At 34.9% G+C, this 9,124-nt stretch overlaps 1 long non-coding RNA gene across 1 annotated transcript; it reads right to left on the bottom strand.

Annotated features, from left to right (window-relative positions):
* Positions 1 to 239: 239 nt before the first annotated feature.
* On the bottom strand, positions 240 to 923 carry LOC147616507 (uncharacterized). Its single transcript, XR_015262430.1, has 2 exons — positions 573 to 923; positions 240 to 457 (listed from the first exon to the last, which is right to left on the bottom strand). It is a non-coding gene; the product is annotated as an uncharacterized LOC147616507 (long non-coding RNA).
* Between the last annotated feature and the right edge of the window lie 8,201 nt (positions 924 to 9,124).

Genomic DNA, 9,124 nt, shown 5'->3' with positions numbered 1-9,124 from the left:
GAGAGAGAGAGAGAGAGAGAGAGATTATGATGATGTAGAGATTGTATATCAAGATGAAAAAGAGAGAGAGAGAGAGAGAGAGAGAGAGAGAGAGAGAGAGAGATTATAATGGTAAAGAGATTGAATATCGAGATAAAAATTAGGGTGAATTTATAAACAAACATAATATATTTACACACGCTCATATATATACATATATATATATATTTATATATATAAGGTTTTTTTGAATCATGGCATTTCAAATAGCAATGGATCGATTATGTATATGAATTTTAAATATTCTATTATGAATGTCATTCTGAATAATTTATTAAAGAGTATTATCTACGAGCGCTCTTGCATTTGCACGAGATATCACACTAGTTTCTTACTAGTACTCAACCCGCGCAGAAAAGAAAGACAATCCATGGATAACATTTGATCTCATGCAGGAAGGCTCACAACTTCGAAAGCCCTGCAAAACAGCCCAAGCGGCCGCGCAGGGCCGTTAATGCTCACGGAAGCATGGGCGCGCACACACACACACACACAAAATAAGGTTGGAAGATTATTATCATAAGGGAGTAAACCTTCTCATTTTGAAGGGATTCTGTTTCATATCTGTGCGCCATCTCCAGCTATGGACACCACGGTTGCACCCTAACCAGTGTACGCCAGCACCTCTCCTATTTCTAACATCTAGCACAAGAGAAAACTGCATGTAAGCCAGCGACAGAACCAGAAGAGAGAAACCACAGCCTTTCTAGCACCCCGGCGCTCTGGAAGCTTTAATTCAAGAGTATTTAAAGTGAATGCAAGGAAGGCTGTGCTCTCCCTCTTCTGCTTCTGGCACAAAGCTATTCAAGTAAATTAAGCCTCTATCAACACAAGAGTGCTGTTTTCCTACACAAAATAGCTGGTATATCATCAAGCATGCACACCAAATCGGGTAAAAGCATGAAAAATGCGGCTCAATGGGTGCCATTATATTGAACGTGCACGGAGTCAAAAAAGCTTCCTAAACGATTCCCCTGGGAAGCTTTATTGCCTGTGATGTTAGAGGCTATATAAGCCTAGATTCCATACAATAATACTAGTATTTGCAAAACAAGGCAGCTTTAGTTAAAGCCAACAGCTTTTGATGAGCATTTTAATGGAAGAGAAGCGATCCGCATAATTTTGCCTGAAGAGGAAAGACGAGAGCATAAGAATGATTGGTGGGTTTGATAAGAAGTTGGTGGACTTTTGCATGCGTACTCCCTCCACCATCGCCACGTGGACCCGTCCCCATGTGGGTGCCTACTGGCTACATGATCTCTGTTGGGGTGCCCCCCTTTTCACGCCCTTGAATTTTCTCCCTCTCATCACCAATCACATCACCTCAATCACACATTTGTAAGACTCTCTCTCACACACAGGCACTCACATGGGCATGTGTAGGTGCGCGCGCGCACACACACATACGTGCACTCACATGGGCATGTGTAGGTGCGCGCGCGCACACACACAAAAGAGTGTAGGAGGGGTCTCTACGTTTAAAACCAACTAGCACGTCAATTCAAAAGGTAATTAGAAACATTCTATTTATAATTTTTATAGTGTAGATATGCTCCTTTTTGTGAATTTGAGGATAGTGAACGTATCCCTTATAATGTAGATATGCTTCTTTTGTAAATATAAATCTTGTGAAACTACCCCTTACCCCTTATAAATTCAATAGGCAATTAGAAAAACTCTATCTATGATTTCTATAATGTAGGTACACTCCTTTTCTAAATTTTAAGATGGTGAAATTACCCCTCACATATGGATTTTTTTGCTTTTAAATTGAAAAACCATTCAAATTATTTTCTAATTTTGCAATAAAATAAAATCCCTTCTATTGAATGCCCATGCTATCTTAAAAGTTTTTTGTGACTTCAATGTGTGTGTGTGTGTGTGTGTGTGTGTGTGTGTGTGTGTGTGTGTGTGTGTGTGTGTGTGTGTGTGTGCGTGTGTGTGTGTGTGTGTGTGTGTGTGTGTGTGTGTGAGAGAGAGAGAGAGCAAATAACATAGAATGGCATATTTTACATAAAGACACAAAGCACAAGAACAAAACAAATATGCCAATGTGTGTGTGTGTGTGTGTGTGATAGATTGTGTGGTAAGCAAAGAGATTGAAAAGAATTGCTGATCAAACAACTCTAGTCATTAGTACATGCAAATGTGCAAAGGCACATACAACACATTCAATACATGTAATCCATTATATTATTCCTAAGAAAATGTCCTCCACATAAAATTTTGATGTGCATCACATTGTGATAGTACTTCCTTTTCTTCCACAGCACAAAAAGATCCTTCGAAGAGAAGATATCTAACCAAAGTATTCATGTGAAAAGACACCCAAAAAATATTGCCACTTTGTAAAAGTTGCACAAACACGATCATAACAATGAAGAGGTGGGAAGGCTTAGGAAGACTATAAATTTTTAAGGCTTAGGAAGACTACAAGTTTTTAAGCAGCTCAATGCTTTGAAGCTAGGCTAAACACATTTTAGGATTGTAAATTTTGGCATATTAAGCTTAACTCTAGTCCATTTCCTTGCATGGAGTCAGCTACTAAATATTTATCTCTAATGAAAGACTTTCTCTAAAAGATCCCTTATGTAGTTATTATAACCCCTTATGTAGTTATTATAGCTATTTTAAACCCCTTCTGTAGTTATTATAGCTATTTTAAGCCCCTTCTACTTTCCATCCACAACATCTAACGTGGTCGAAACTACTATATTAGCTTTTATGCTCATCCATCATTTATGAAATATCTCCTCAAAAACAATTATGTTGTCATATTACCATAGCACATACGGTAAAGCACACTATTTTTATATGCTAGGTGCACTCAATTGGATTCTCATCATAGCATAGAATATATTTTTGGTCTTGCCATTCAAAAAAGAGATGTTTTATGGTATTGAAACTCCCTTATATAAATGGAACTTTTTATCACATCTTTGTGGTAGCATTTAAACTATCTTACATGAGTGAATCTTTTTATGTCACACCTAGACCTATGTAGACCAATATGAAAAAAATTATCTTATATTCATATTGCATGTCTTTATTTTTAAATGCTCACACAAATATGAGTCTTTTTAACATGACATTAGAAGTTATACTTAAATAACATGATTACGTTGGTATCTTTTAATGTGTCCGATCACTTCTACTACAATTATTTGATGCATTTTTAATGGTTATTATATTAGTAGTTACTAGTCTAACATTATACATAGAAAACAAAAAGTTTTTGACTTAATTTATCATTAAGCGCATGTGAATGATGTGATGCAATAGTATCCATAAATAATACATATAAATATTTAAAAAATTAAATATGATGTAATAGTATCCATTATAAATAATAGTTTTTAGCCATTTTTTATACATGGTTGCTCCCTTGATTTCCACAACATGTTATAAACTAAATTTCTCTTTCAATAGCACTTTGTAAACACCATTGCATTTTTTATGAACCTTCTTAAGCATCTCCATTGTTTCCTTCTATCAAAGCATGAACATTTGGATAAATATGTGAACTATGAGCATGAGAAGAATATATTAAATGCCATGGTCTCTATGAAAGAATCTCAAGGTATTACAAGGTTTCTCAACTTGCTAGTATAATATGATAATAAATGAGAAGGTTTGCTCAAAGGGACTTCAATCTCATGTTTGTTGACAAGTTATCTTTGTCCATGGAATTGTTTAATTGGAACAATGGCACCATATTGTGTTATGAACATAACTTGAAACATGAGCAAAGGCCTCTTTCAAGTTTAGTGGTTTTATGCCGATTTAGTTTTCTAAGATATGCACATAAAAGTTGGGGATCGTGGTTCCATAATAGACATACATGTATATTTTCTATGGGTTGGGAAATATATTCTAGAATATGTTTAGACACTTTATGGAACCCTTGTGAACATTATTTTTAGCCCCTACTTTTTGGGTGAAGAATTAAAGGAGAGATATTTGTACACTTTGCAAGTTTACGTAAGAGAATTTGGATTTCTTGTAGGTTCTTTTTTTAAAGTGTGACTAGTAGTTTAAACACTTTTTAGTGAACTGCTTTACTCACAAGGGAAATTTTTAAAGGGACTACTATTCTCATAAGGAAAGTAATGTGGAAAGAGGGTAATTTCTTGAATTTAGTGAGGTAATAATGAGCCTAAATCCCCTACGAATTCGAATTCTAGCTCTCTACTACTAGGGAATCATGATATTTAGAAGCATATATTGATGCCTTCAAAATTGACAAGGATAAATTGCATGTGTTAGTTTCAGTAAAAAACCTCTTAAGAGAAAAAATGGATGGAATTAATTTTTGAAGTAATAAATAAGGTGCATCTTCAAAGACGAATAGATAGATAAAGGTTCTACTAGTTTAACTACAAAGTTTGCCTTTTTTGCAACAATAGGTTTTTGCAATAGGTGTGTAGTGTGACTTTGCTATAGGAAGACATGTGAAATTGGTGATTTGGCTTTAACTATTAAATTCTCTAATTCACATCCAGGTCACCAAAATTTTTCTTATGTGAAGAGGTAAGAGGTTGAACCAATTTTTTAGTAAAACCAATACTATGGACACTATCACCAAATTCCTTATCATCTCCTAGACATGATTCAAGAGGGCTTTTGGAAGCATCACTCTTTCCTATTCCACCTATTTAATGAAGGAGAACTTTTGTTATGAAGGTGTTAAATAAAGGTACTGCAAAGTAGTGAACTAGATGAAAGATTCTATCTTCCCTTGTGAGCTTTAGCATCCTAGGAAAGCCTTTGTGATTAATATTATATTTGTTGAGAGACGGACTCTTAACTTATGGATGTTTTTATTGACCATAGAGGTCACAATAGAATACCTTTGCGAATAGTTTAGAGGTTTCAAACACAAGAGGTAGATGAAAGGTTTAGTTCTTGGTCATGCTAAACACATGTTAGATAGCTATGTGTTGATTTCCTTTATTATTAAGGTACTTTGTGACATATATCATCTTCTAGGGCTTTAGCTTGTGTTTACACATCATGACCTTGTGAGTTACTTTGTGAAAATTAATTATTTAATGAAAAAATGAACTACACATGTCGACCCCTTGTTAATAATTGTGTGTGCATTATAATTTCTTGTAGATTTGTTTGTATACAAATTACACGCTCTTGTGTACTAGGCTGCCAAAATAATTAATAATTTCTTGTAGTTTTGTTTGTATACACATTACCTAATCTTGTGAATTAGGTTGTAAAAAATAATCAATTAATAATATAACCTTTTGATACTGTATGGATAATTATATACACATTATTCTCATTTTATGTTTAAAATAATTATTTACACATTTTGATCTCTCTTAGATTATTTTGTGTGCATGTTTTGGTTTCTTGGTAGTCATTTTACATACTATTGTATTACATATTATATCCATCTTTCTTTTAGATGGTTTCTATCTTAACTTTATTTTACTTTTCAAAATTTAGGTATTTATCTAAGGTTAGATATATCATTTTAATCATATACAATCTATCTTAGGCTAGTAACATCCTAGGTCTTCTTACTATCATATATAAATAAACATCTTTAATTAAACATATCCTGCTAAAATTCAATAAGATGATAATTCTAATAAATTACTACGTCATAACTTGTTACATTACTATTTTTATATCATGGCTAGGTAGCTCTCATTATGTAATTTCAACCTACCATGTCTATTGTTCGTCTATTGACCTCTCCATTGCTTCTGTCAACTCTTCCCTATCATTCTCGGTCTCCTCTAGCAAAGCCTCATGCCAAGTTGAGGCCACACCCTCTCAAATTATTTTAGCCCTCTCCTTCGTTGCTTCGATCAACTCTTCCCAATCATTCTTGGTATCCTTTAGCAAAGCCTCATGCCAAGTTTAAGGCCACACCCTCTAAGGAAGAATCTATTGGGAGAGAATAAAGGGTAGCATTAGAAGATTTAGGAAGTGTGGAGATATTCTAGGAGAGGTGGAGAGAATCAAGCAAAAGAGGTGGAGTGAATCAAAGAGAAATCAGTGGGATTAGATGCTTGGATGTAAACTCTATAAATTGAGGCATTGGCCTAATGAGAATTTGCTAGTTTTTGATTATCCATGCTTACATTAAGCTACTTGTTAATTACTCACTAATTACATCTTAATTATCATCTAATCACTTTGTTAATGATGTTGATTCTAGCATTTGATCTACCATAGCTCATTACATTACTATAATTTTAACATGGACAAGCCTAGAATCCATCAATTTATGAGCCCATTATCTTGCTAATCACTTTGCTAATTATCTTGCTAATCACTTTGCTAATTAGAATTAGTAGCTAATTAATATTTTTCCTCTTTTTCAACTAACCTCTGCACCCCCAGCCAGTGGAGGAGCTCCCTCTCCTTGTAGGCTCAACCATTGCCCAAGCCCTTTTAGGTACTCATTCTAGACTCAAGGGCCTACACACAGCCCAAAGCATTTGAACCAATTTAGCGCCATAGAACGCCGATGGCAGTATGATTTGCAGGCACATTTTTTTGGAAAAAATCACTGATTTCTACTGTGTGCAGAAACAAGCCCTTGGTTAGAGGCTGTAAAAGAGAATCTGTAATAACTGTGAGAGAACCTGTGAAAAGGTGAGAAGAATCTACTAGGAGAGAATAAAGGGTAGCATGAGAAGATTTAGGAAGTGTGGAGATATTCTGGGAGAGGTGGAGAGAATCAAGCAAAAGAGGTGGAGTGAATCAAGGAGAAATCAGTGGGATTAGATGCTTGGATGTAAACTCTATAAATTGAGGCATTGGCCTAATGAGAATTTGCTGGTTATTGATTATCCATGCCTACATTAATTACTCACTAATTATATCTTAATTATCATCTAATCATATCTTAATTATCATCTAATCTTATCTTAATTATCATATAATCACTTTGTTAATGATGTTGATTCTAGCATTTGATCCACCATAGCTCATCACATTGCTATAATTTTAACAGTTTTGCCCTCTCAAACTATCATAAGGCATTTTGCCATCTTACTTGTTGCATGAATGGGAACTTAACTTTTATAAGATGGCCAATGAAATATATAAAGTAGCCTTACCCATGAGCTTAATGTCAAATAGGGAAAGTCTACGGACTTAATGTAAATATTTTCTTAACACTAGTAATAAAGGCCAGACCATTTTTAAGTTTAGCTAGCCTAGTTTGAAAACTATACATTTGTATATAAGTCATTCTTTTACAATAAGCAATGCAATAGTTTTCTTGTGAGCTCTCCCTCTTCTTACTTGCTTGTATGCTTTTGAATTCATGCTTGCTAGATGGATGCATGCTTGAATAGGTCTGATTGTAGGTTTCTCTCTTTGATTAGCTTCTTCTTCCCCTACTATTTGTGAGAGAGAACCATCGCAAAGGACCATCTCTTCTTCCTTCCATCTAGGCATTAAGAGCTCTCCATGTACCCCTTTGGCAAGGAGAATTCCTATGTGACAATGGAGTGGGATGCAATGGAGGATCTAGCGCATCCACAATGGAAAGTTGCATTTGTAGCTCGAAGGCAAGACACAACGACACATGATTTGCAAGGCTAAGGTATGAACATATTTGGCACCACTGTGATAGGGACTAGCCTAGGACTTAGCTCCATTTTTTCATCCATTCCAAGCTATTGGGATCACCACCCAATATTTCTCGGTGATTAGGAGAGGTCACACTCTTTAAAAAATGGTTTTAGAGCATTGGATATGTTTGTTTTTCTTTGTATGATTTCTATTTGAAGTTTATTTTGCGTTAGGGAAATCTATGTTCATCTATTGGTAAAGTAAAACCTTGATTTTTTTAGTAAAATGGGAGCCCAAAGGCCTAGATTTTATTATTTTGATCTAAGAATTAGCTTAGTAATTGTGATCAACAATGGAATCCACTCCAAAAACATGAGCATTGAGCTCCATTAAGTTGAATGTGTGAAATTGTCAATTTTTATGCATGTATACAACTATAAAGACCCAATGAACATACCTATCCATGTGCTTAGAAGATTTTCTTGTCATATAATCTATACCTAGCTACAAATTCTAAGCTAAATTATTACCCTTAATAATTATTGGTGAATTAATTATACTTATTATACACCAACCCAATCAAAGGCCTAGTTCCTAGATTTTTGTGCCCTAAAAAGGCTTATTTTATGCTAAGCCGAGTTAACAAAGAAAGACATAAGCCTACATACTTGAACCTGGACATACTTACATTAGTCAGCCTAAAGGCAAGAACCTAGATATGTTAACCAAGAGATGTGATTCTAAGTACATGAACCTATAGATGTGAGCCCATACATTTGACGTGCACCTATAGACGTGAGCTTGGAGACATGAAACTTTGTTTTAAAAAGCTATCTAAAATCATTCTCAAACCTGGTCTAAAAACACCAAAGACATTTGATTTAGATCTATTATTAGAAATCATTCTCAAACCTGGTCTAAAAACACCAAAGACCTTTGATTTAGATCTATTATTAGAAATAATAATATAGTCAATTATAATGCACCAAATCAGACCTCCTTAAACCCACCAAGCATTTGATCTTAGTAAATAAACAACATTCATCTAGTTAAGAAGCCTAAACTCCTTTGGATCCACCTCAAGCAAGCAAGTTTGGGAGGAAATGAGCGAACAAAACACAGATATGAGTGGAGGAACAATAGAATATCTAGAAACAGGAGCTACCACCACGGTCCTCCAAACTCTAGATTCACCAATAGCCTATGTTAACAGCATAATAAATTTTATAAAGAAGGTATTTCACCCCACTATATTTGGGCATAGCTCTAGTGAAGGAGTGGGAGCAGGACTTGAAACCTTAAGATTCTCTTCCATAAGAAGAAATTGTGAGGTATGTATAGACTACCACCAATGCCATGCGTACCTTTGGTATTACCACCCCAACCAATTTCTCCTTGAACCACACCAATACAATAGTACTTAGTAATATTTCCAAGGCTCTGAAAGTATAGAATACGAGAGCTATGAGTCATATGAGCAATATGATTTATATGGATATCCAGAGTAATCTCTGGCCATAAACTATAGCTTTTT

Source organism: Cibotium barometz, chromosome 38 (genome assembly GCF_041138505.1).
Source record: "Cibotium barometz isolate CiBa-2024 chromosome 38, ASM4113850v1, whole genome shotgun sequence".
Taxonomy (NCBI): domain Eukaryota; kingdom Viridiplantae; phylum Streptophyta; class Polypodiopsida; order Cyatheales; family Cibotiaceae; genus Cibotium; species Cibotium barometz.
This window is presented reverse-complemented; position numbering and strand designations above follow the sequence as displayed.